The sequence below is a fragment of the Haliotis rufescens genome, unplaced genomic scaffold (assembly GCF_023055435.1).
Source record: "Haliotis rufescens isolate VD_foot unplaced genomic scaffold, xgHalRufe1.0.p SCAF_14, whole genome shotgun sequence".
NCBI classification, from domain to species: domain Eukaryota; kingdom Metazoa; phylum Mollusca; class Gastropoda; order Lepetellida; family Haliotidae; genus Haliotis; species Haliotis rufescens.
The window spans coordinates 16731113-16755415 of record NW_025963824.1 but is presented as its reverse complement, the minus strand read 5'-3'; the positions used below and the strand labels follow the sequence as shown (position 1 = coordinate 16755415).

At 37.9% G+C, this 24303-nt stretch overlaps 1 long non-coding RNA gene across 1 annotated transcript in view; it reads right to left on the bottom strand.

Moving 5' to 3' along the window:
* The window catches only part of LOC125379134, a 37558-nt gene extending 18132 nt beyond the window's left edge, over positions 1-19426 (bottom strand). Inside the window, exon 1 of the long non-coding RNA XR_007220595.1 lies at positions 19376-19426. This is a non-coding gene — a long non-coding RNA (uncharacterized LOC125379134). The remainder of the gene's footprint in view (positions 1-19375) is intronic.
* Between the last annotated feature and the right edge of the window lie 4877 nt (positions 19427-24303).

Below are 24303 nucleotides of genomic sequence, written 5' to 3'. Positions count from 1 at the left end.
TTAATGCCTAAATTGTTAAGGAAAGAGATAATAATATTTCAAACCCATATTTTAAACTATTTCCATGCGAAAAATGCGAGGCTCCCAGATGTGCCACTAAGTTTTCAGGCTATATCCATTCGGACGTTTGTATAGACAACCCCTTGTAGTAAAGGGAAGCGATATAGTTTCCAAGAAAGGATATAGAGCGACTGTTTTAAAGTTATTGTATGCCTAAATGGTTCAGAAAAGAGATAATAGTATTTCAAACACGTATTTTACTCTATTTCCATGCGAAACATGCGAGGCTCCCAGATGTGCCACTAAGTTTTCAGACTATTTCCATTCGGACGTTTGTATAGACAACCCCCCGTGGTAAAGGGAAGCTATATTGTTTTCATCAGGTGGTATAGAGCGACTTTTTTTAAAGTTATTTAATGCCTAAATTGTTAAGGAAAGAGATAATAATATTTCAAACCCGTATTTAAACTATTTCCATGCGAAAAATGCGAGGCTCCCAGATGTGCCACTAAGTTTTCAGACTTTTTCCATAGGGACGTTTGTATAGACGACCCCCTGTGTTAAAGAGAAGCGATATAGTTTCCGAGACAGGATATAGAGCTACACCTTTTACTTCATTTTATGCCTAAATGGTGAAGTAAAGATATAATAATATTTTAAACCCGTATTTTAAACTATTTCCATGCGAAAAATGCGAGGCTCCCAGATGTGCCACTAAGTTTTCAGGCTATTTCCATAGGGACGTTTGCATAGACAACGCCCTGTGTTAAAGTGAAGCAATATTGTTTCCAAATGGGGGTATAGAGGGTCTGTTTTAGAGTTATTGTATGCCTAAATGGTTCAGGAAAGAGAAAATAATATTTCAAACACGTATTTCAAACTATTTCCATGCGAAACATGCGAGGCTCCCAGATGTGCCACAAAGTTTGCAGGCTATTTCCATAGGGACGTTTTGTATAGACGACCCCCTGTGTTAAAGGGAAGCTATAAAGTTTCCAAAAGGGGATATAGAGCGACTGTTTTAAAGTTATTTAATGCCTAAATTGTTAAGGAAAGAGATAATAATATTTCAAACCCGTATTTTAAACTATTTCCATGCGAAAAATGCGAGGCTCCCAGATGTGCCACTAAGTTTTCAGACTATTTCCATTCGGACGTTTGTATAGACAACCCCCCGTGGTAAAGGGAAGCTATATTGTTTTCACCAGGGGGTATAGAGCGACTGTTTTAAAGTTATTGTATGCCTAAATGGTTAAGGAAAGAGATAATAATATTTCAAACCCGTATTTTAAACTATTTCCATGCGAAAAATGCGAGGCTCCCAGATGTGCCACTAAGTTTGCAGGCTATATCCATAGGGACGTTTGTATAGACAACCCCTTGTAGTAAAGGGAAGCTATATAGTTTCCAAGAAAGGGTATAGAGCGACTGTTTTAAAGTTATTTAATGCCTAAATGGTTAAGGAAAGAGATAATAATATTTCAAACCCGTATTTTAAACTATTTCCATGCGAAAAATGCGAGGCTCCCAGATGTGCCACAAAGTTTTCAGGCTATTTCCATAGGGACGTTTTGTATAGACGACCCCCTGTGTTAAAGGGAAGGTATAAAGTTTCCAAAAGGGGATATAGAGCGACTGTTTTAAAGTTATTTAATGCCTAAATTGTTAAGGAAAGAGATAATAATATTTCAAACCCGTATTTTAAACTATTTCCATGCGAAAAATGCGAGGCTCCCAGATGTGCCACTAAGTTTTCAGACTATTTCCATTCGGACGTTTGTATAGACAACCCCCCGTGGTAAAGGGAAGCTATATTGTTTTCACCAGGGGGTATAGAGCGACTGTTTTAAAGTTATTGTATGCCTAAATGGTTAAGGAAAGAGATAATGATATTTCAAACACGTATTTTAAACTATTTCATTGCGAAAAATGCGAGGCTCCCAGATGTGCCACAAAGTTTGCAGGCTATATCCATAGGTACGTTTGTACAGACACCCCCTTGTAGTAAAGGGAAGCGATATAGTTTCCAAATGGGGGTATAGAGGGTCTGTTTTAGAGTTATTTTATGCCTAAGTGGTTCAGAAAAGAGAAAATAATATTTCAAACACGTATTTCAAACTATTTCCATGCGAAACATGCGAGGCTCCCAGATGTGCCACTAAGTTTTCAGACTATTTCCATTCGGACGTTTGTATAGACGACCCCCTGTGTTAAAGGGAAGGTATAAAGTTTCCAAAAGGGGATATAGAGCGACTGTTTTAAAGTTATTTAATGCCTAAATTGTTAAGGAAAGAGATAATAATATTTCAAACCCATATTTTAAACTATTTCCATGCGAAAAATGCGAGGCTCCCAGATGTGCCACTAAGTTTTCAGGCTATATCCATAGGTACGTTTGTGTAGACAACCCCTGTGTTAAAGTGAAGCAATATTGTTTCCAAATGGGGGTATAGAGGGTCTGTTTTAGAGTTATTTTATGCCTAAATGGTTCAGAAAAGAGAAAATAATATTTCAAACACGTATTTCAAACTATTTTCATGCGAAACATGCGAGGCTCCCAGATGTGCCACTAAGTTTTCAGACTATTTCCATTCGGACGTTTGTATTGACGACCCCCTGTGTTAAAGGGAAGGTATAAAGTTTCCAAAAGGGGATATAGAGCGACTGTTTTAAAGTTATTTAATGCCTAAATTGTTAAGGAAAGAGATAATAATATTTCAAACCCATATTTTAAACTATTTCCATGCGAAAAATGCGAGGCTCCCAGATGTGCCACTAAGTTTTCAGGCTATATCCATTCGGACGTTTGTATAGACAACCCCTTGTAGTAAAGGGAAGCGATATAGTTTCCAAGAAAGGATATAGAGCGACTGTTTTAAAGTTATTGTATGCCTAAATGGTTCAGGAAAGAGATAATAGTATTTCAAACCCGTATTTTAAACTATTTCCATGCGAAAAATGCGAGGCTCCCAGATGTGCCACAAAGTTTGCAGGCTATATCCATAGGTACGTTTGTACAGACACCCCCTTGTAGTAAAGGGAAGCGATATAGTTTCCAAATGGGGGTATAGAGGGTCTGTTTTAGAGTTATTTTATGCCTAAGTGGTTCAGAAAAGAGAAAATAATATTTCAAACACGTATTTCAAACTATTTCCATGCGAAACATGCGAGGCTCCCAGATGTGCCACTAAGTTTTCAGACTATTTCCATTCGGACGTTTGTATAGACGACCCCCTGTGTTAAAGGGAAGGTATAAAGTTTCCAAAAGGGGATATAGAGCGACTGTTTTAAAGTTATTTAATGCCTAAATTGTTAAGGAAAGAGATAATAATATTTCAAACCCATATTTTAAACTATTTCCATGCGAAAAATGCGAGGCTCCCAGATGTGCCACTAAGTTTTCAGGCTATATCCATAGGTACGTTTGTATAGACAACCCCTGTGTTAAAGTGAAGCAATATTGTTTCCAAATGGGGGTATAGAGGGTCTGTTTTAGAGTTATTTTATGCCTAAATGGTTCAGAAAAGAGAAAATAATATTTCAAACACGTATTTCAAACTATTTCCATGCGAAACATGCGAGGCTCCCAGATGTGCCACTAAGTTTTCAGACTATTTCCATTCGGACGTTTGTATAGACGACCCCCTGTGTTAAAGGGAAGGTATAAAGTTTCCAAAAGGGGATATAGAGCGACTGTTTTAAAGTTATTTAATGCCTAAATTGTTAAGGAAAGAGATAATAATATTTCAAACCCATATTTTAAACTATTTCCATGCGAAAAATGCGAGGCTCCCAGATGTGCCACTAAGTTTTCAGGCTATATCCATTCGGACGTTTGTATAGACAACCCCTTGTAGTAAAGGGAAGCGATATAGTTTCCAAGAAAGGATATAGAGCGACTGTTTTAAAGTTATTGTATGCCTAAATGGTTCAGAAAAGAGATAATAGTATTTCAAACACGTATTTTACTCTATTTCCATGCGAAACATGCGAGGCTCCCAGATGTGCCACTAAGTTTTCAGACTATTTCCATTCGGACGTTTGTATAGACAACCCCCCGTGGTAAAGGGAAGCTATATTGTTTTCATCAGGTGGTATAGAGCGACTTTTTTTAAAGTTATTTAATGCCTAAATTGTTAAGGAAAGAGATAATAATATTTCAAACCCGTATTTAAACTATTTCCATGCGAAAAATGCGAGGCTCCCAGATGTGCCACTAAGTTTTCAGACTTTTTCCATAGGGACGTTTGTATAGACGACCCCCTGTGTTAAAGAGAAGCGATATAGTTTCCGAGACAGGATATAGAGCTACACCTTTTACTTCATTTTATGCCTAAATGGTGAAGTAAAGATATAATAATATTTTAAACCCGTATTTTAAACTATTTCCATGCGAAAAATGCGAGGCTCCCAGATGTGCCACTAAGTTTTCAGGCTATTTCCATAGGGACGTTTGCATAGACAACGCCCTGTGTTAAAGTGAAGCAATATTGTTTCCAAATGGGGGTATAGAGGGTCTGTTTTAGAGTTATTGTATGCCTAAATGGTTCAGGAAAGAGAAAATAATATTTCAAACACGTATTTCAAACTATTTCCATGCGAAACATGCGAGGCTCCCAGATGTGCCACAAAGTTTGCAGGCTATTTCCATAGGGACGTTTTGTATAGACGACCCCCTGTGTTAAAGGGAAGCTATAAAGTTTCCAAAAGGGGATATAGAGCGACTGTTTTAAAGTTATTTAATGCCTAAATTGTTAAGGAAAGAGATAATAATATTTCAAACCCGTATTTTAAACTATTTCCATGCGAAAAATGCGAGGCTCCCAGATGTGCCACTAAGTTTTCAGACTATTTCCATTCGGACGTTTGTATAGACAACCCCCCGTGGTAAAGGGAAGCTATATTGTTTTCACCAGGGGGTATAGAGCGACTGTTTTAAAGTTATTGTATGCCTAAATGGTTAAGGAAAGAGATAATAATATTTCAAACCCGTATTTTAAACTATTTCCATGCGAAAAATGCGAGGCTCCCAGATGTGCCACTAAGTTTGCAGGCTATATCCATAGGGACGTTTGTATAGACAACCCCTTGTAGTAAAGGGAAGCTATATAGTTTCCAAGAAAGGGTATAGAGCGACTGTTTTAAAGTTATTTAATGCCTAAATGGTTAAGGAAAGAGATAATAATATTTCAAACCCGTATTTTAAACTATTTCCATGCGAAAAATGCGAGGCTCCCAGATGTGCCACAAAGTTTTCAGGCTATTTCCATAGGGACGTTTTGTATAGACGACCCCCTGTGTTAAAGGGAAGGTATAAAGTTTCCAAAAGGGGATATAGAGCGACTGTTTTAAAGTTATTTAATGCCTAAATTGTTAAGGAAAGAGATAATAATATTTCAAACCCGTATTTTAAACTATTTCCATGCGAAAAATGCGAGGCTCCCAGATGTGCCACTAAGTTTTCAGACTATTTCCATTCGGACGTTTGTATAGACAACCCCCCGTGGTAAAGGGAAGCTATATTGTTTTCACCAGGGGGTATAGAGCGACTGTTTTAAAGTTATTGTATGCCTAAATGGTTAAGGAAAGAGATAATGATATTTCAAACACGTATTTTAAACTATTTCATTGCGAAAAATGCGAGGCTCCCAGATGTGCCACAAAGTTTGCAGGCTATATCCATAGGTACGTTTGTACAGACACCCCCTTGTAGTAAAGGGAAGCGATATAGTTTCCAAATGGGGGTATAGAGGGTCTGTTTTAGAGTTATTTTATGCCTAAGTGGTTCAGAAAAGAGAAAATAATATTTCAAACACGTATTTCAAACTATTTCCATGCGAAACATGCGAGGCTCCCAGATGTGCCACTAAGTTTTCAGACTATTTCCATTCGGACGTTTGTATAGACGACCCCCTGTGTTAAAGGGAAGGTATAAAGTTTCCAAAAGGGGATATAGAGCGACTGTTTTAAAGTTATTTAATGCCTAAATTGTTAAGGAAAGAGATAATAATATTTCAAACCCATATTTTAAACTATTTCCATGCGAAAAATGCGAGGCTCCCAGATGTGCCACTAAGTTTTCAGGCTATATCCATAGGTACGTTTGTGTAGACAACCCCTGTGTTAAAGTGAAGCAATATTGTTTCCAAATGGGGGTATAGAGGGTCTGTTTTAGAGTTATTTTATGCCTAAATGGTTCAGAAAAGAGAAAATAATATTTCAAACACGTATTTCAAACTATTTTCATGCGAAACATGCGAGGCTCCCAGATGTGCCACTAAGTTTTCAGACTATTTCCATTCGGACGTTTGTATAGACGACCCCCTGTGTTAAAGGGAAGGTATAAAGTTTCCAAAAGGGGATATAGAGCGACTGTTTTAAAGTTATTTAATGCCTAAATTGTTAAGGAAAGAGATAATAATCTTTCAAACCCATATTTTAAACTATTTCCATGCGAAAAATGCGAGGCTCCCAGATGTGCCACTAAGTTTTCAGGCTATATCCATTCGGACGTTTGTATAGACAACCCCTTGTAGTAAAGGGAAGCGATATAGTTTCCAAGAAAGGATATAGAGCGACTGTTTTAAAGTTATTGTATGCCTAAATGGTTCAGGAAAGAGATAATAGTATTTCAAACCCGTATTTTTCTCTATTTCCATGCGAAACATGCGAGGCTCCCAGATGTGCCACTAAGTTTTCAGACTATTTCCATTCGGACGTTTGTATAGACAACCCCCCGTGGTAAAGGGAAGCTATATTGTTTTCACCAGGGGGAATAGAGCGACTGTTTTAAAGTTATTGTATGCCTAAATGGTTAAGGAAAGAGATAATAATATTTCAAACCCGTATTTTAAACTATTTCATTGCGAAACATGCGAGGCTCCCAGATGTGCCACTAAGTTTTCAGGCTATTTCCATAGGGACGTTTTGTATAGACGACCCCCTGTGTTAAAGGGAAGGTATAAAGTTTCCAAAAGGGGATATAGAGCGACTGTTTTAAAGTTATTTAATGCCTAAATTGTTAAGGAAAGAGATAATAATATTTCAAACCCGTATTTTAAACTATTTCCATGCGAAAAATGCGAGGCTCCCAGATGTGCCACTAAGTTTTCAGGCTATATCCATTCGGACGTTTGTATAGACAACCCCTTGTAGTAAAGGGAAGCTATATAGTTTCCAAGAAAGGATATAGAGCGACTGTTTTAAAGTTATTGTATGCCTTAATGGTTAAGGAAAGAGATAATAGTATTTCAAACCCGTATTTTACTCTATTTCCATGCGAAACATGCGAGGCTCCCAGATGTGCCACTAAGTTTTCAGACTATTTCCATTCGGACGTTTGTATAGACAACCCCCCGTGGTAAAGGGAAGCTATATTGTTTTCACCAGGGGGTATAGAGCGACTGTTTTAAAGTTATTGTATGCCTAAATGGTTAAGGAAAGAGATAATAATATTTCAAACCCGTATTTTAAACTATTTCATTGCGAAACATGCGAGGCTCCCAGATGTGCCACTAAGTTTTCAGGCTATTTCCATAGGGACGTTTTGTATAGACGACCCCCTGTGTTAAAGGGAAGGTATAAAGTTTCCAAAAGGGGATATAGAGCGACTGTTTTATAGTTATTTAATGCCTAAATGGTTAAAGAAAGAGATAATAATATTTCAAACCCGTATTTTAAACTATTTCCATGCGAAAAATGCGAGGCTCCCAGATGTGCCACTAAGTTTTCAGGCTATATCCATAGGGACGTTTGTATAGACGACCCCTTGTAGTAAAGGGAAGCGATATAGTTTCCAAGAAAGGATATAGAGCGACTGTTTAAAAGTTATTTAATGCCTAAATGGTTAAGGAAAGAGATAATAATATTTCAAACCCGTATTTTAAACTATTTCCATGCAAAAAATGCGAGGCTCCCAGATGTGCCACTAAGTTTTCAGACTTTTTCCATAGGGACGTTTGTATAGACGACCCCTTGTAGTAAAGGGAAGCTATATAGTTTCCAAGAAAGGATATAGAGCGACTGTTTTAAAGTTATTGTATGCCTAAATGGTTAAGGAAAGAGATAATAATATTTCAAACCCGTATTTTAAACTATTTCCATGCGAAAAATGCGAGGCTCCCAGATGTGCCACAAAGTTTTCAGGCTATATCCATAGGGACCTTTGTATAGACAACCCCTTGTAGTAAAGGGAAGCTATATAGTTTCCAAGAAAGGATATAGAGCGACTGTTTTAAAGTTATTTAATGCCTAAATGGTTAAGGAAAGAGATAATAATATTTCAAACCCGTATTTTAAACTATTTCCATGCGAAAAATGCGAGGCTCCCAGATGTGCCACTAAGTTTTCAGGCTATATCCATTCGGACGTTTGTATAGACGACCCCTTGTAGTAAAGGGAAGCTATATAGTTTCCAAGAAAGGATATAGAGCGACTGTTTTAAAGTTATTTAATGCCTAAATGGTTAAGGAAAGAGATAATAATATTTCAAACCCGTATTTTAAACTATTTCCATGCGAAAAATGCGAGGCTCCCAGATGTGCCACTAAGTTTTCAGGCTATTTCCATAGGGACGTTTTGTATAGACGACCCCCTGTGTTAAAGGGAAGGTATAAAGTTTCCAAAAGGGGATATAGAGCGACTGTTTTAAAGTTATTTAATGCTTAAATTGTTAAGGAAAGAGATAATAATATTTCAAACCCGTATTTTAAACTATTTCCATGCGAAAAATGCGAGGCTCCCAGATGTGCCACTAAGTTTTCAGGCTATATCCATTCGGACGTTTGTATAGACAACCCCTTGTAGTAAAGGGAAGCTATATAGTTTCCAAGAAAGGATATAGAGCGACTGTTTTAAAGTTATTTAATGCCTAAATGGTTAAGGAAAGAGATAATAATATTTCAAACCCGTATTTTAAACTATTTCATTGCGAAACATGCGAGGCTCCCAGATGTGCCACTAAGTTTTCAGGCTATTTCCATAGGGACGTTTTGTATAGACGACCCCCTGTGTTAAAGGGAAGGTATAAAGTTTCCAAAAGGGGATATAGAGCGACTGTTTTATAGTTATTTAATGCCTAAATGGTTAAAGAAAGAGATAATAATATTTCAAACCCGTATTTTAAACTATTTCCATGCGAAAAATGCGAGGCTCCCAGATGTGCCACTAAGTTTTCAGGCTATATCCATAGGGACGTTTGTATAGACGACCCCTTGTAGTAAAGGGAAGCGATATAGTTTCCAAGAAAGGATATAGAGCGACTGTTTAAAAGTTATTTAATGCCTAAATGGTTAAGGAAAGAGATAATAATATTTCAAACCCGTATTTTAAACTATTTCCATGCAAAAAATGCGAGGCTCCCAGATGTGCCACTAAGTTTTCAGACTTTTTCCATAGGGACGTTTGTATAGACGACCCCTTGTAGTAAAGGGAAGCTATATAGTTTCCAAGAAAGGATATAGAGCGACTGTTTTAAAGTTATTGTATGCCTAAATGGTTAAGGAAAGAGATAATAATATTTCAAACCCGTATTTTAAACTATTTCCATGCGAAAAATGCGAGGCTCCCAGATGTGCCACAAAGTTTTCAGGCTATATCCATAGGGACCTTTGTATAGACAACCCCTTGTAGTAAAGGGAAGCTATATAGTTTCCAAGAAAGGATATAGAGCGACTGTTTTAAAGTTATTTAATGCCTAAATGGTTAAGGAAAGAGATAATAATATTTCAAACCCGTATTTTAAACTATTTCCATGCGAAAAATGCGAGGCTCCCAGATGTGCCACTAAGTTTTCAGGCTATATCCATTCGGACGTTTGTATAGACGACCCCTTGTAGTAAAGGGAAGCTATATAGTTTCCAAGAAAGGATATAGAGCGACTGTTTTAAAGTTATTTAATGCCTAAATGGTTAAGGAAAGAGATAATAATATTTCAAACCCGTATTTTAAACTATTTCCATGCGAAAAATGCGAGGCTCCCAGATGTGCCACTAAGTTTTCAGGCTATTTCCATAGGGACGTTTTGTATAGACGACCCCCTGTGTTAAAGGGAAGGTATAAAGTTTCCAAAAGGGGATATAGAGCGACTGTTTTAAAGTTATTTAATGCTTAAATTGTTAAGGAAAGAGATAATAATATTTCAAACCCGTATTTTAAACTATTTCCATGCGAAAAATGCGAGGCTCCCAGATGTGCCACTAAGTTTTCAGGCTATATCCATTCGGACGTTTGTATAGACAACCCCTTGTAGTAAAGGGAAGCTATATAGTTTCCAAGAAAGGATATAGAGCGACTGTTTTAAAGTTATTTAATGCCTAAATGGTTAAAGAAAGAGATAATAATATTTCAAACCCGTATTTTAAACTATTTCCATGCGAAAAATGCGAGGCTCCCAGATGTGCCACTAAGTTTTCAGGCTATATCCATAGGGACGTTTGTATAGACGACCCCTTGTAGTAAAGGGAAGCTATATAGTTTCCAAGAAAGGGTATAGAGCGACTGTTTAAAAGTTATTTAATGCCTAAATGGTTAAGGAAAGAGATAATAATATTTCAAACCCGTATTTTAAACTATTTCCATGCTAAAAATGCGAGGCTCCCAGATGTGCCACTAAGTTTTCAGACTTTTTCCATAGGGACGTTTGTATAGACGAACCCTTGTAGTAAAGGGAAGCTATATAGTTTCCAAGAAAGGATATAGAGCGACTGTTTTAAAGTTATTTAATGCCTAAATGGTTAAGGAAAGAGATAATAATATTTCAAACCCGTATTTTAAACTATTTCCATGCGAAAAATGCGAGGCTCCCAGATGTGCCACTAAGTTTTCAGGCTATATCCATAGGGACGTTTGTATAGACAACCCCTTGTAGTAAAGGGAAGCTATATAGTTTCCAAGAAAGGATATAGAGCGACTGTTTTAAAGTTATTTAATGCCTAAATGGTTAAGGAAAGAGATAATAATATTTCAAACCCGTATTTTAAACTATTTCCATGCGAAAAATGCGAGGCTCCCAGATGTGCCACTAAGTTTTCAGGCTATATCCATTCGGACGTTTGTATAGACGACCCCTTGTAGTAAAGGGAAGCTATATAGTTTCCAAGAAAGGATATAGAGCGACTGTTTTAAAGTTATTTAATGCCTAAATGGTTAAGGAAAGAGATAATAATATTTCAAACCCGTATTTTAAACTATTTCCATGCGAAAAATGCGAGGCTCCCAGATGTGCCACTAAGTTTTCAGGCTATTTCCATTCGGACGTTTGTATAGACAACCCCCCGTGGTAAAGGGAAGCTATATAGTTTTCACCAGGTGGTAGAGAGCGACTGTTTTAAAGTTATTTAATGCCTAAATGGTTAAGGAAAGAGATAATAATATTTCGAACCCGTATTTTAAACTATTTCCATGCGAAAAATGCGAGGCTCCCAGATGTGCCACTAAGTTTTCAGGCTATTTCCATAGGGACGTTTTGTATAGACGACCCCCTGTGTTAAAGGGAAGGTATAAAGTTTCCAAAAGGGGATATAGAGCGACTGTTTTAAAGTTATTTAATGCCTAAATGGTTAAGGAAAGAGATAATAATATTTCAAACCCGTATTTTAAACTATTTCCATGCGAAAAATGCGAGGCTCCCAGATGTGCCACTAAGTTTTCAGGCTATATCCATAGGGACGTTTGTATAGACAACCCCTTGTAGTAAAGGGAAGCTATATAGTTTCCAAGAAAGGATATAGAGCGACTGTTTTAAAGTTATTTAATGCCTAAATGGTTAAGGAAAGAGATAATAATATTTCAAACCCGTATTTTAAACTATTTCCATGCGAAAAATGCGAGGCTCCCAGATGTGCCACTAAGTTTTCAGACTATTTCCATAGGGACGTTTTGTATAGACGACCCCCTGTGTTAAAGGGAAGGTATAAAGTTTCCAAAAGGGGATATAGAGCGACTGTTTTAAAGTTATTTAATGCCTAAATTGTTAAGGAAAGAGATAATAATATTTCAAACCCGTATTTTAAACTATTTCCATGCGAAAAATGCGAGGCTCCCAGATGTGCCACTAAGTTTTCAGGCTATATCCATTCGGACGTTTGTATAGACAACCCCCCGTGGTAAAGGGAAGACATATAGTTTTCACCAGGTGGTAGAGAGCGACTGTTTTAAAGTTATTTAATGCCTAAATGGTTAAGGAAAGAGATAATAATATTTCGAACCCGTATTTTAAACTATTTCCATGCGAAAAATGCGAGGCTCCCAGATGTGCCACTAAGTTTTCAGGCTATTTCCATAGGGACGTTTTGTATAGACGACCCCCTGTGTTAAAGGGAAGGTATAAAGTTTCCAAAAGGGGATATAGAGCGACTGTTTTAAAGTTATTTAATGCCTAAATGGTTAAGGAAAGAGATAATAATATTTCAAACCCGTATTTTAAACTATTTCCATGCGAAAAATGCGAGGCTCCCAGATGTGCCACTAAGTTTTCAGGCTATATCCATAGGGACGTTTGTATAGACAACCCCTTGTGTTAAAGGGAAGCTATATAGTTTCCAAGAAAGGATATAGAGCGACTGTTTTAAAGTTATTTAATGCCTAAATGGTTAAGGAAAGAGATAATAATATTTCAAACCCGTATTTTAAACTATTTCCATGCGAAAAATGCGAGGCTCCCAGATGTGCCACTAAGTTTTCAGGCTATATCCATAGGGACGTTTGTATAGACGACCCCTTGTAGTAAAGGGAAGCTATATAGTTTCCAAGAAAGGATATAGAGCGACTGTTTAAAAGTTATTTAATGCCTAAATGGTTAAGGAAAGAGATAATAATATTTCAAACCCGTATTTTAAACTATTTCCATGCGAAAAATGCGAGGCTCCCAGATGTGCCACTAAGTTTTCAGGCTATATCCATAGGGACGTTTGTATAGACGACCCCTTGTAGTAAAGGGAAGCTATATAGTTTCCAAGAAAGGATATAGAGCGACTGTTTTAAAGTTATTTAATGCCTAAATGGTTAAGGAAAGAGATAATAATATTTCAAACCCGTATTTTAAACTATTTCCATGCGAAAAATGCGAGGCTCCCAGATGTGCCACAAAGTTTTCAGGCTATTTCCATAGGGACGTTTTGTATAGACGACCCCCTGTGTTAAAGGGAAGGTATAAAGTTTCCAAAAGGGGATATAGAGCGACTGTTTTAAAGTTATTTAATGCCTAAATTGTTAAGGAAAGAGATAATAATATTTCAAACCCGAATTTTAAACTATTTCCATGCGAAAAATGCGAGGCTCCCAGATGTGCCACTAAGTTTTCAGGCTATATCCATTCGGACGTTTGTATAGACGACCCCTTGTAGTAAAGGGAAGCTATATAGTTTCCAAGAAAGGATATAGAGCGACTGTTTTAAAGTTATTTAATGCCTAAATGGTTAAGGAAAGAGATAATAATATTTCAAACCCGTATTTTAAACTATTTCCATGCGAAAAATGCGAGGCTCCCAGATGTGCCACTAAGTTTTCAGACTATTTCCATAGGGACGTTTTGTATAGACGACCCCCTGTGTTAAAGGGAAGGTATAAAGTTTCCAAAAGGGGATATAGAGCGACTGTTTTAAAGTTATTTAATGCCTAAATTGTTAAGGAAAGAGATAATAATATTTCAAACCCGTATTTTAAACTATTTCCATGCGAAAAATGCGAGGCTCCCAGATGTGCCACTAAGTTTTCAGGCTATATCCATTCGGACGTTTGTATAGACAACCCCCCGTGGTAAAGGGAAGACATATAGTTTTCACCAGGTGGTAGAGAGCGACTGTTTTAAAGTTGTTTAATGCCTAAATGGTTAAGGAAAGAGATAATAATATTTCAAACCCGTATTTTAAACTATTTCCATGCGAAAAATGCGAGGCTCCCAGATGTGCCACTAAGTTTTCAGGCTATTTCCATAGGGACGTTTGTATAGACGACCCTCTGTGTTAAAGGGAAGCTATAAAGTTTCCAAAAGGGGATATAGAGCGACTGTTTTAAAGTTATTGTATGCCTAAATGGTTCAGGAAAGAGATAAAAGTATTTCAAACCCGTATTTTACTCTATTTCATTGCGAAACATGCGAGGCTCCCAGATGTGCCACTAAGTTTTCAGACTATTTCCATTCGGACGTTTGTATAGACAACCCCCAGTGGTAAAGGGAAGCTATATAGTTTTCACCAGGTGGTATAGAGCGACTGTTTTAAAGTTATTGTATGCCTAAATGGTTAAGGAAAGAGATAATAATATTTCAAACCCGTATTTTAAACTATTTCCATGCGAAAAATGCGAGGCTCCCAGATGTACCACAAAGTTTTCAGGCTATTTCCATAGGGACGTTTTGTATAGACGACCCCCTGTGTTAAAGGGAAGGTATAAAGTTTCCAAAAGGGGATATAGAGCGACTGTTTTCAAGTTATTTAATGCCTAAATTGTTAAGGAAAGAGATAAGAATATTTCAAACCCGTATTTTAAACTATTTCCATGCGAAAAATGCGAGGCTCCCAGATGTGCCACTAAGTTTTCAGGCTATTTCCATTCGGACGTTTGTATAGACAACCCCCCGTGGTAAAGGGGAGCTATATAGTTTCCAAAAGTGGGTAAAGAGCGACTGTTTTAAAGTTATTTAATGCCTATATGGTTAAGGAAAGAGATAATAATATTTCAAATCCGTATTTTAAACTATTTCCATGCGAAAAATGCGAGGCTCCCAGATGTGCCACTAAGTTTTCAGGCTATTTCCATTCGGACGTTTGTATAGACAACCCCCAGTGGTAAAGGGAAGCTATAAAGTTTTCACCAGGTGGTATAGAGCGACTGTTTTAAAGTTATTTAATGCCTAAATGGTTAAGGAAAGAGATAATAATATTTCAAACCCGTATTTTAAACTATTTCCATGCGAAAAATGCGAGGCTCCCAGATGTGCCACTAAGTTTTCAGGCTATATCCATAGGGACGTTTGTATAGACAACCCCTTGTAGTAAAGGGAAGCTATATAGTTTCCAAGAAAGGATATAGAGCGACTGTTTTAAAGTTATTTAATGCCTAAATGGTTAAGGAAAGAGATAATAATATTTCAAACCCGTATTTTAAACTATTTCCATGCGAAAAATGCGAGGCTCCCAGATGTGCCACTAAGTTTTCAGGCTATTTTCATTCGGACGTTTGTATAGACAACCCCCCGTGGTAAAGGGAAGACATATAGTTTTCAACAGGTGGTAGAGAGCGACTGTTTTAAAGTTGTTTAATGCCTAAATGGTTAAGGAAAGAGATAATAATATTTCAAACCCGTATTTTAAACTATTTCCATGCGAAAAATGCGAGGCTCCCAGATGTGCCACTAAGTTTTCAGGCTATTTCCATTCGGACGTTTGTATAGACAACCCCCAGTGGTAAAGGGAAGCTATATAGTTTTCACCAGGTGGTATAGAGCGACTGTTTTAAAGTTATTTAATGCCTAAATGGTTAAGGAAAGAGATAATAATATTTCAAACCCGTATTTTAAACTATTTCCATGCGAAAAATGCGAGGCTCCCAGATGTGCCACTAAGTTTTCAGGCTATATCCATAGGGACGTTTGTATAGACAACCCCTTGTAGTAAAGGGAAGCTATATAGTTTCCAAGAAAGGATATAGAGCGACTGTTTTAAAGTTATTTAATGCCAAAATGGTTAAGGAAAGAGATAATAATATTTCAAACCCGTATTTTAAACTATTTCCATGCGAAAAATGCGAGGCTCCCAGATGTGCCACTAAGTTTTCAGGCTATATCCATTCGGACGTTTGTATAGACAACCCCTTGTAGTAAAGGGAAGCGATATAGTTTCCAAGAAAGGATATAGAGCGACTGTTTTAAAGTTATTGTATGACTAAATGGTTCAGGAAAGAGATAATAGTATTTCAAACACGTATTTTACTCTATTTCATTGCGAAACATGCGAGGCTCCCAGATGTGCCACTAAGTTTTCAGACTATTTCCATTCGGACGTTTGTATAGACAACCCCCCGTGGTAAAGGGAAGCTATATTGTTTTCACCAGGGGGTATAGAGCGACTGTTTTAAAGTTATTGTATGGCTCAATGGTTAAGGAAAGAGATAATAATATTTCAAACCCGTATTTTAAACTATTTCATTGCGAAACATGCGAGGCTCCCAGATGTGCCACTAAGTTTTCAGGCTATTTCCATAGGGACGTTTTGTATAGACGACCCCCTGTGTTAAAGGTAAGGTATAAAGTTTCCAAAAGGGGATATAGAGCGACTGTTTTAAAGTTAGTTAATGCCTGAATTGTTAAGGAAAGAGATAATAATATTTCAAACCCGTATTTTAAACTATTTCCATGCGAAAAATGCGAGGCTCCCAGATGTGCCACTAAGTTTTCAGGCTATATCCATAGGGACGTTTGTATAGACAACCCCTTGTAGTAAAGGGAAGCTATATAGTTTCCAAGAAAGGATATAGAGCGACTGTTTTAAAGTTATTTAATGCCAAAATGGTTAAGGAAAGAGATAATAATATTTCAAACCCGTATTTTAAACTATTTCCATGCGAAAAATGCGAGGCTCCCAGATGTGCCACTAAGTTTTCAGGCTATATCCATTCGGACGTTTGTATAGACAACCCCTTGTAGTAAAGGGAAGCGATATAGTTTCCAAGAAAGGATATAGAGCGACTGTTTTAAAGTTATTGTATGACTAAATGGTTCAGGAAAGAGATAATAATATTTCAAACACGTATTTTACTCTATTTCATTGCGAAACATGCGAGGCTCCCAGATGTGCCACTAAGTTTTCAGACTATTTCCATTCGGACGTTTGTATAGACAACCCCCCGTGGTAAAGGGAAGCTATATTGTTTTCACCAGGGGGTATAGAGCGACTGTTTTAAAGTTATTGTATGCCTAAATGGTTAAGGAAAGAGATAATAATATTTCAAACCCGTATTTTAAACTATTTCATTGCGAAACATGCGAGGCTCCCAGATGTGCCACTAAGTTTTCAGGCTATTTCCATAGGGACGTTTTGTATAGACGACCCCCTGTGTTAAAGGTAAGGTATAAAGTTTCCAAAAGGGGATATAGAGCGACTGTTTTAAAGTTAGTTAATGCCTGAATTGTTAAGGAAAGAGATAATAATATTTCAAACCCGTATTTTAAACTATTTCCATGCGAAAAATGCGAGGCTCCCAGATGTGCCACTAAGTTTTCAGGCTATATCCATAGGGACGTTTGTATAGACGACCCCCTGTGTTAAAGAGAAGCGATATAGTTTCCGAGACAAGATATAGAGCTACACCTTTTACTTCATTTTATGCCTAAATGGTGAAGTAAAGATATAATAATATTTTAAACCCGTTTATGAAACTATTTCCATGCGAAAAATGCGAGGCTCCCAGATGTGCCACTAAGTTTTCAGGCTTTTTCCATAGGGACGTTTGCATAGACAACGCCCTGTGTTAAAGAGAAGCAATATTGTTTCCAAATAGGGGTATAGGGGGTCTGTTTTAGAGTTATTTTATGCCTCAGTGGTTCAGAAAAGAGAAAATAATATTTCAAACACGTATTTCAAACTATTTCCATGCGAAACATGCGAGGCTCCCAGATGTGCCACTAAGTTTTCAGGCTATTTCCATAGGGACGTTTGTATAGACGACCCTCTGTGTTAAAGGGAAGCTATAAAGTTTCCAAAAGGGGATATAGACCGACTGTTTTAAAGTTATTGTATGCCTAAATGGTTCAGGAAAGAGATAATAGTATTTCAAACCCGTATTTAACTCTATTTCCATGCGAAACATGCGAGGCTCCCAGATGTGCCACTAAGTTTTCAGGCTATTTCCATTCGGACGTTTGTATAGACAACCCCCCGTGGTAAAGGGAAGCTATATAGTTTTCACCAGGTGGTATAGAGCGACTGTTTTTAAAGTTATTTAATGCCTAAATGGTTAAGGAAAGAGATAATAATATTTCAAACCCGTATTTTAAACTATTTCCATGCGAAAAATGCGAGGCTCCCAGATGTGCCACTAAGTTTTCAGGCTATATCCATTCGGACGTTTGTATAGACGACCCCTTGTAGTAAAGGGAAGCTATATAGTTTCCAAGAAAGGATATAGAGCTACACCTTCTACTTCATTTTATGCCTAAATGGTGAAGTAAAGATATTATAATATTTTAAACCCGTATATTAAACTATTTCCATGCGAAAAATGCGAGGCTCCCAGATGTGCCACTAAGTTTTCAGGCTTTTTCCATAGGGACGTTTGTATAGACAACCCCTTGTAGTAAAGGGAAGCGATATAGTTTCCAAGAAAGGATATAGAGCGACTGTTTTAAAGTTATTGTATGCCTAAATGGTTCAGGAAAGAGATAATGATATTTCAAACACGTATTTTAAACTATTTCCATGCGAAACATGCGAGGCTCCCAGATGTGCCACTTAGTTTTCAGGCTATTTCCATAAGGACGTTTCCATAGACAACCCCTAGTGGTAAAGGGAAGCAATATAGTTTCCAAAAGGGGGTATAGAGCGACTGTTTTAAAGGTATTTTATGCCTAAATTGTTATGGAAAGAGATAATAATATTTCAAACAAGTATTTTAAACTATTTCCATGCGAAACATGCGAGGCTCCCAGATGTGCCACTAAGTTTTCAGGCTATTTCCATAGGGACGTTTTGTATAGACGACCCCCTGTGTTAAAGGGAAGCTATATAGTACCCGAGACAGGATATATAGCTACTCCTTTTACTTCATTTTATGCCTAAATGTTTAAGTAAAAAGATAATAATATTTCAAACCCGTATTTTAAACTATTTCCATGCGATTCATGCGAGGCTCCCAGATGTGCTACGAAATTTTCAGGCTATTTCCATTGTGACGTTTTGATAGAGAAAACCCTATGTTAAAGGGAAGACATATAGTTCCCGAGTGAGTGAGTTAAAAGTTAACGAGAGAGGTTGTAGATCGAAATGATTTACCAACAATTTTACAGGTTGGGAGTTATGCAGAAGAAGCATATGATGTGACTGTAATTCTCTTGACTTTACTACTAAGATAATCTAGTTTACCCTTTCTTTACCAATGTGTTGTATTTAACTTAGATTTTATGGTAATGTTGCAGCCATGTTTCTTATTTTGTTTCCGATGAAACTTTGATCATTGGTAACATTACATAACATTTGCAAAGGATGGGCATACAAAAGAACTACACAAAGGTCAAACTACTGATCATATGAATCATATTATATATAGTAGCTTCACGCGATGTATGCTCAGTTGCTTTATAAGATTATTTGATGAGAAACAAATGCATTATAACACAAGAACATACTGATATATATCTTTACTATCTATATGGCTACTTTACCTATTTGACACGCTTGATGATAAAATAGTTGGAACTAATTGAAGATGATATTGTATAATAAAATTCATTCCCAGCCGGAAGTAAAGAACGTGTCGTCTGTTACAGACAGCTTGCAGATTAATTATCCAGCCGTCCTCGTCTTTATCAGTTAGGAGGTGGGAGATTTGTTCATGTGAACCTTCACTGAAGGGATTTGTTCCGGGGCCGCGCTGCAGTTTATTTGGAGATGTCGTATCAGATTACAAAAGTGCTGTCATCATTTGGCCTTGACGTGTTGACGGGAGAATGGCGTTGAGCAGTCGGCGGAGAGGGGTTCTTATTTAAGATGACCCAGACTGGAGAAATAGAATAAAAACGCATAATTGAATTCAATAGAAAAACACTGGAACATGCATGCTGAAACAGAACAGTGAACTAAAATGTACCTAAATATAGGTGGCTGGAGGGGTTGGTGCAGCGTTCGAAATACCTGCCTGCCCGACCGTCCGAGACGGGTTGATTTTAACTCGGGCTGTGAGATTTTCGAATCCCCCTGCCCGACGGTCGGGTTATATTTTATAGGTGAAAATATTCTAAATAATTCCCGATGATAAGCATTAATTCACATGTAAAGATGCTACAAGCAATCAGTTTTCATATTTTTAATTAAACTATCCTGAGAAACATATGATTATAGCGGGCAGGCAGGTTTTGGTAAGGGCTGGCAAGTATTTCTGCTAGCCAGTCCTGTGGTCTGGCTGAAATTTTTGGGAGTTTCATACCCTGGTTGGTGGTGGGGAAATTAAAGGAAACATTATTCAGGAGCTCTTAACTGTTTGGACAATATTTTAAAAGAGTTCAATTTAACTATAAACCCCCACAGTATAGACTTTCTTGGTCAAACTCCTCTCACGGTATTTACTTTCGAAACAAGAATATTATATGAACAGGGTGTTATATACTACCTAGTATGCACTAGACAAATAATGTAACATGTGAATAAGTATAAGATATGTGAATAAGTACTATAATAAGACACAAAAATGTTATCAATGCTTTGGGAAAAGCCTGTGTAAGTCTATGTCTCCTGACCCCGGGTTCTATCAGATAAGGGACAGTCTCGCCACAACACAGCTGTTGCTAAAAGGGGATATAAACAATAACACAGAGATGTGGGTCAGCTCACTGGCACTTTTTACTGGCACATGTGCCGATCAGTGGCATGAGCCTTCCCCATATGTCCGACAGGCCCGTCAATGCAAACATCAGTTCCAGGCGTGAAGGAAATTAGCTGCGATGTGCAGACAGGGCTGTATATTATCCGTATCTAGCAGAGACGTACTTACATACACTCTTTGTGTACAAAGTAGATTCATTATTGACACTGTTATCCTGATTGAAAATATAGTTATACCTATACAGTACTACATAACGGTCGAGGTTGTTTTTCAGAAACATAATAGAGTAGAAGTTCGTTGATGAAAAAACAAAGGTTTGTCATTTCCACATCTCGAAAAACAAATAACTGTCTCGTCCACTTCACGTATGTGGACACAGAGAATGGATTTCATGCCATGCGTTGTACCCATGACAATTTGAACCCGGGTCTATATCACTGCAGAGTTTACTATAAAAAGGATCTATATATATATTTCCCACGAAACGGAAAATATACCTGTTTTCGAAGGGGTTCATGGCAATGATATTGCACATTAAATACAGTTAATGCAGTCTGAAGATGAGTGACATCATTGTAAAGCAAGCTCATTGCACTGGTAGACATTTGATTGTGGTTTGTCGTTCCATTTTAGCGCTTTTAACATACTAGGCTATGGATTTGGCGCGATATAGATATGCATTAGCAGCGTCACTTGATCGCGGTACACAGAAGCCAAGACTGGTGTTTATAACACTTGTGTCTTTTACAGAAAGGGTGACTTACTAAGATCTCATGATACTTTTGCTTCTGGCTGTGGGTGTCACTCGAGGACTTTCCATATTTTCATGAGTGGAGGGTAACCAAATCACAAATTTACTTACTCATTCATAAACCTACCGAAATCGACTAATGTTTTTAAACATATCTCATTTCCCCAAATTACAGAAAACTAGATGAAGGTATGCATTTGTTAGAATTGTGTTTGTTTGTTTGTCGTTTAACGGCGCGCTCAGCAATATTTTAGCTATATGGCGGCGGTCTGTAAATAATCTAGTCTGGACCAGACAATCAAGTGATTGACAGCATGCGCATCGATCCACGCGATTGGGATATGATGACATCCAACAACCAAGTCAGATGCCTGACCACCCAATCCCGTTAGTCGCCTCTTACGACAAGCATAGTCACCTGCATATGCTTGGACCTATCAACAACAATAAAAAACAATAAAATAATATGTTAAATCATTCACACCTCTATTTTTTTTATATGATCTGAACTCACAGTGCTATGTTTGCAGAAATAGTTGAAAGGATGATTAAATGGTCGATACGCCAGTCTAATTCTTATGGCTAAAGTTCATTTTATTTGGTCTGCTAAACTGCGTGATACTTAAATGAAAGAAAATGAACTTTCTCAGATAGACCTTCTTTTCGGAGACACCAGACATCTTGTGTTGACCTATTATTCTGGAAATGTCAAATTGGCATAGGAATTGTGTTAAAGACTAATCTAACACAGACGTTCAATTCCTATTACCTGTGTTAGGTGTATCACGTGATACAATTGCACAATTGCCTGACCTTTCTTGAAGTAATCCTACCTTTCTCAGAACGTGTAAGTGACATATCCGATACTATGTAGAGTTAGAGGTTTTGACAGAAGAAGGTCTACAGGTGACGCGTTGCGACGTTCTATCTGCACTATCTTTGTCTGGCTTCTTGGTCGAGCAGCGTTGTTATATTCTCTACGTACAGTGAAGGACCTGTTGCACATTTAGACATGGATTCAAAGAACTTCCTTATATTCAGATGCTGTAATAGAACATCTGCCACCCTTGATTAACATGACTTGTGGTGTGAGTGTGGGACTGGGAGGGAGAGTCAGTGTGGTGTGAGTATGGGACTGGGAGGGAGAGTCAGTGTGGTGTGAGTATGGGACTGGGAGGGAGAGTCAGTGTGGTGTGAGTATGGGACTGGGAGGGAGAGTCAGTGTGGTGTGAGTATGGGACTGGGAGGGAGAGTCAGTGTGGTGTGAGTATGGGACTGGGAGGGAGAGTCAGTGTGGTGTGAGTGTGGGACTGGGAGGGAGAGTCAGTGTGGTGTGAGTTTGGGACTGGGAGGGGGAGTCAGTGTAGCGTGAGTGTGGGACTGGGATGGAGAGTCAGTGTGGCGTGAGTGTGGGACTGGGAGTGAGAGTCAGTGTGGTGTGAGTATGGGACTGGGAGGGAGAGTCAGTGTGGTGTGAGTTTGGGACTGGGAGGGGGAGTCAGTGTAGCGTGAGTGTGGGGCTGGGAGGGAGAGTCAGTGTGGTGTAAGTATGTGACTGGGAGGGAGAGTCAGTGTGGTGTGAGTATGGGACTGGGAGGGAGAGTCAGTGTGGTGTGAGTGTGGGACTGGGAGGGAGAGTCAGTGTGGTGTGAGTGTGAATGTGGCGTGCACGTGAGTGTCGGCATGATCAACGCCAGGTTATCGGGGCATGGAGACACAAAGTCTTGTTGTGTTCATAAAGTTTAACTACATAAATCTGTTTTCCTACATGATCTGTATTTGCAAGTAGACGTCAAACTATCCATGACGTCATATTGGAGAAGGTCTATGACGTCATATTAGCAATGACGCCATAGCTTTACTCTTTAAAGCATAAGTTGAACAAGCATATCCGGTAATGTAGTGCTAAAACAAAGGACTCTGCCGGATGAAGGCCGGGAAGCCAAAAAAGCTTACATTAATACGAAGTGTACACAGGAATATGATCATGGTACTGGACATGGATCACTGGTGTTTTTGCTACGAAGTAACTGCGAATTGCAACTGGTATTCCATTTTATTCCAGAGCTCTGTATGTTCAAATACTGTCAATATTTATACGTTCGCCCTTTGTTTAAACGTCCAAGTGCGAAATGTGCGTGCTTTAGTTGATGGGAATTAATGAAACCTATATGTACTATCAGTATTGGATATCAGAGAGTTGTAAAGTTTGCAAAAGTATCCCTGTATGGCATGGGTTTAGTCATCTTGTGATACGCCGTTTGATTAATTGTTGATTATTTGTTGTTTAACGCCACACTCAGCAATATTCCACTATATGACGGAGGTCTGTAAATAATCGAGTCTTGACCTTACAGTCCAGTGATTGACATCATGAGCATCGATCCACGCAATTGGGATTGATGACATGTATCAACCAAGTCAGCGAGCAAGGATAAGGATATACTATTGGAATCAATCTTTAGACGTATTACTGCGCTACAGCAGACCGTTAGCCCAATTTGTGATTATTTGATTATATGCAAGTTGATTTCCTGGTGGAATCAAGGCAGCGAAGTACAGACTGATTTGGAGATTCTGAGAACCAACGTGATTTCCTAAATGAAGTGTATCATCCAAATACCGCCATCCTTTACTCAATAGTTCCTTGTCCGATACTTATTGATCATTCAATGGTTTTAATATTTTATTGTCATTGCAGTCTTTTACGAAATTATTGTAATACAAAAACTCTATTATTAAACATATATGAATCTCTCCTAAACTAGTTTATGGAATAAATAATGAAATACTTGTATTAGTCACGCGCCTTTCTCTATCACAATAAATCAATGGATGAAACAAAATAGAATTTAGCGACATCATCTACCATAATTGAAACACAACAGATATTGAAACATGTGGGAGCACATACCCATATATCTGTCGTACATCGCTCCTCCCTATCAGTTAAATATGCATATATTATATTAGGCTTATCAAGATTATTAAGTGTAACGGTTAATGCATTTATATGACTG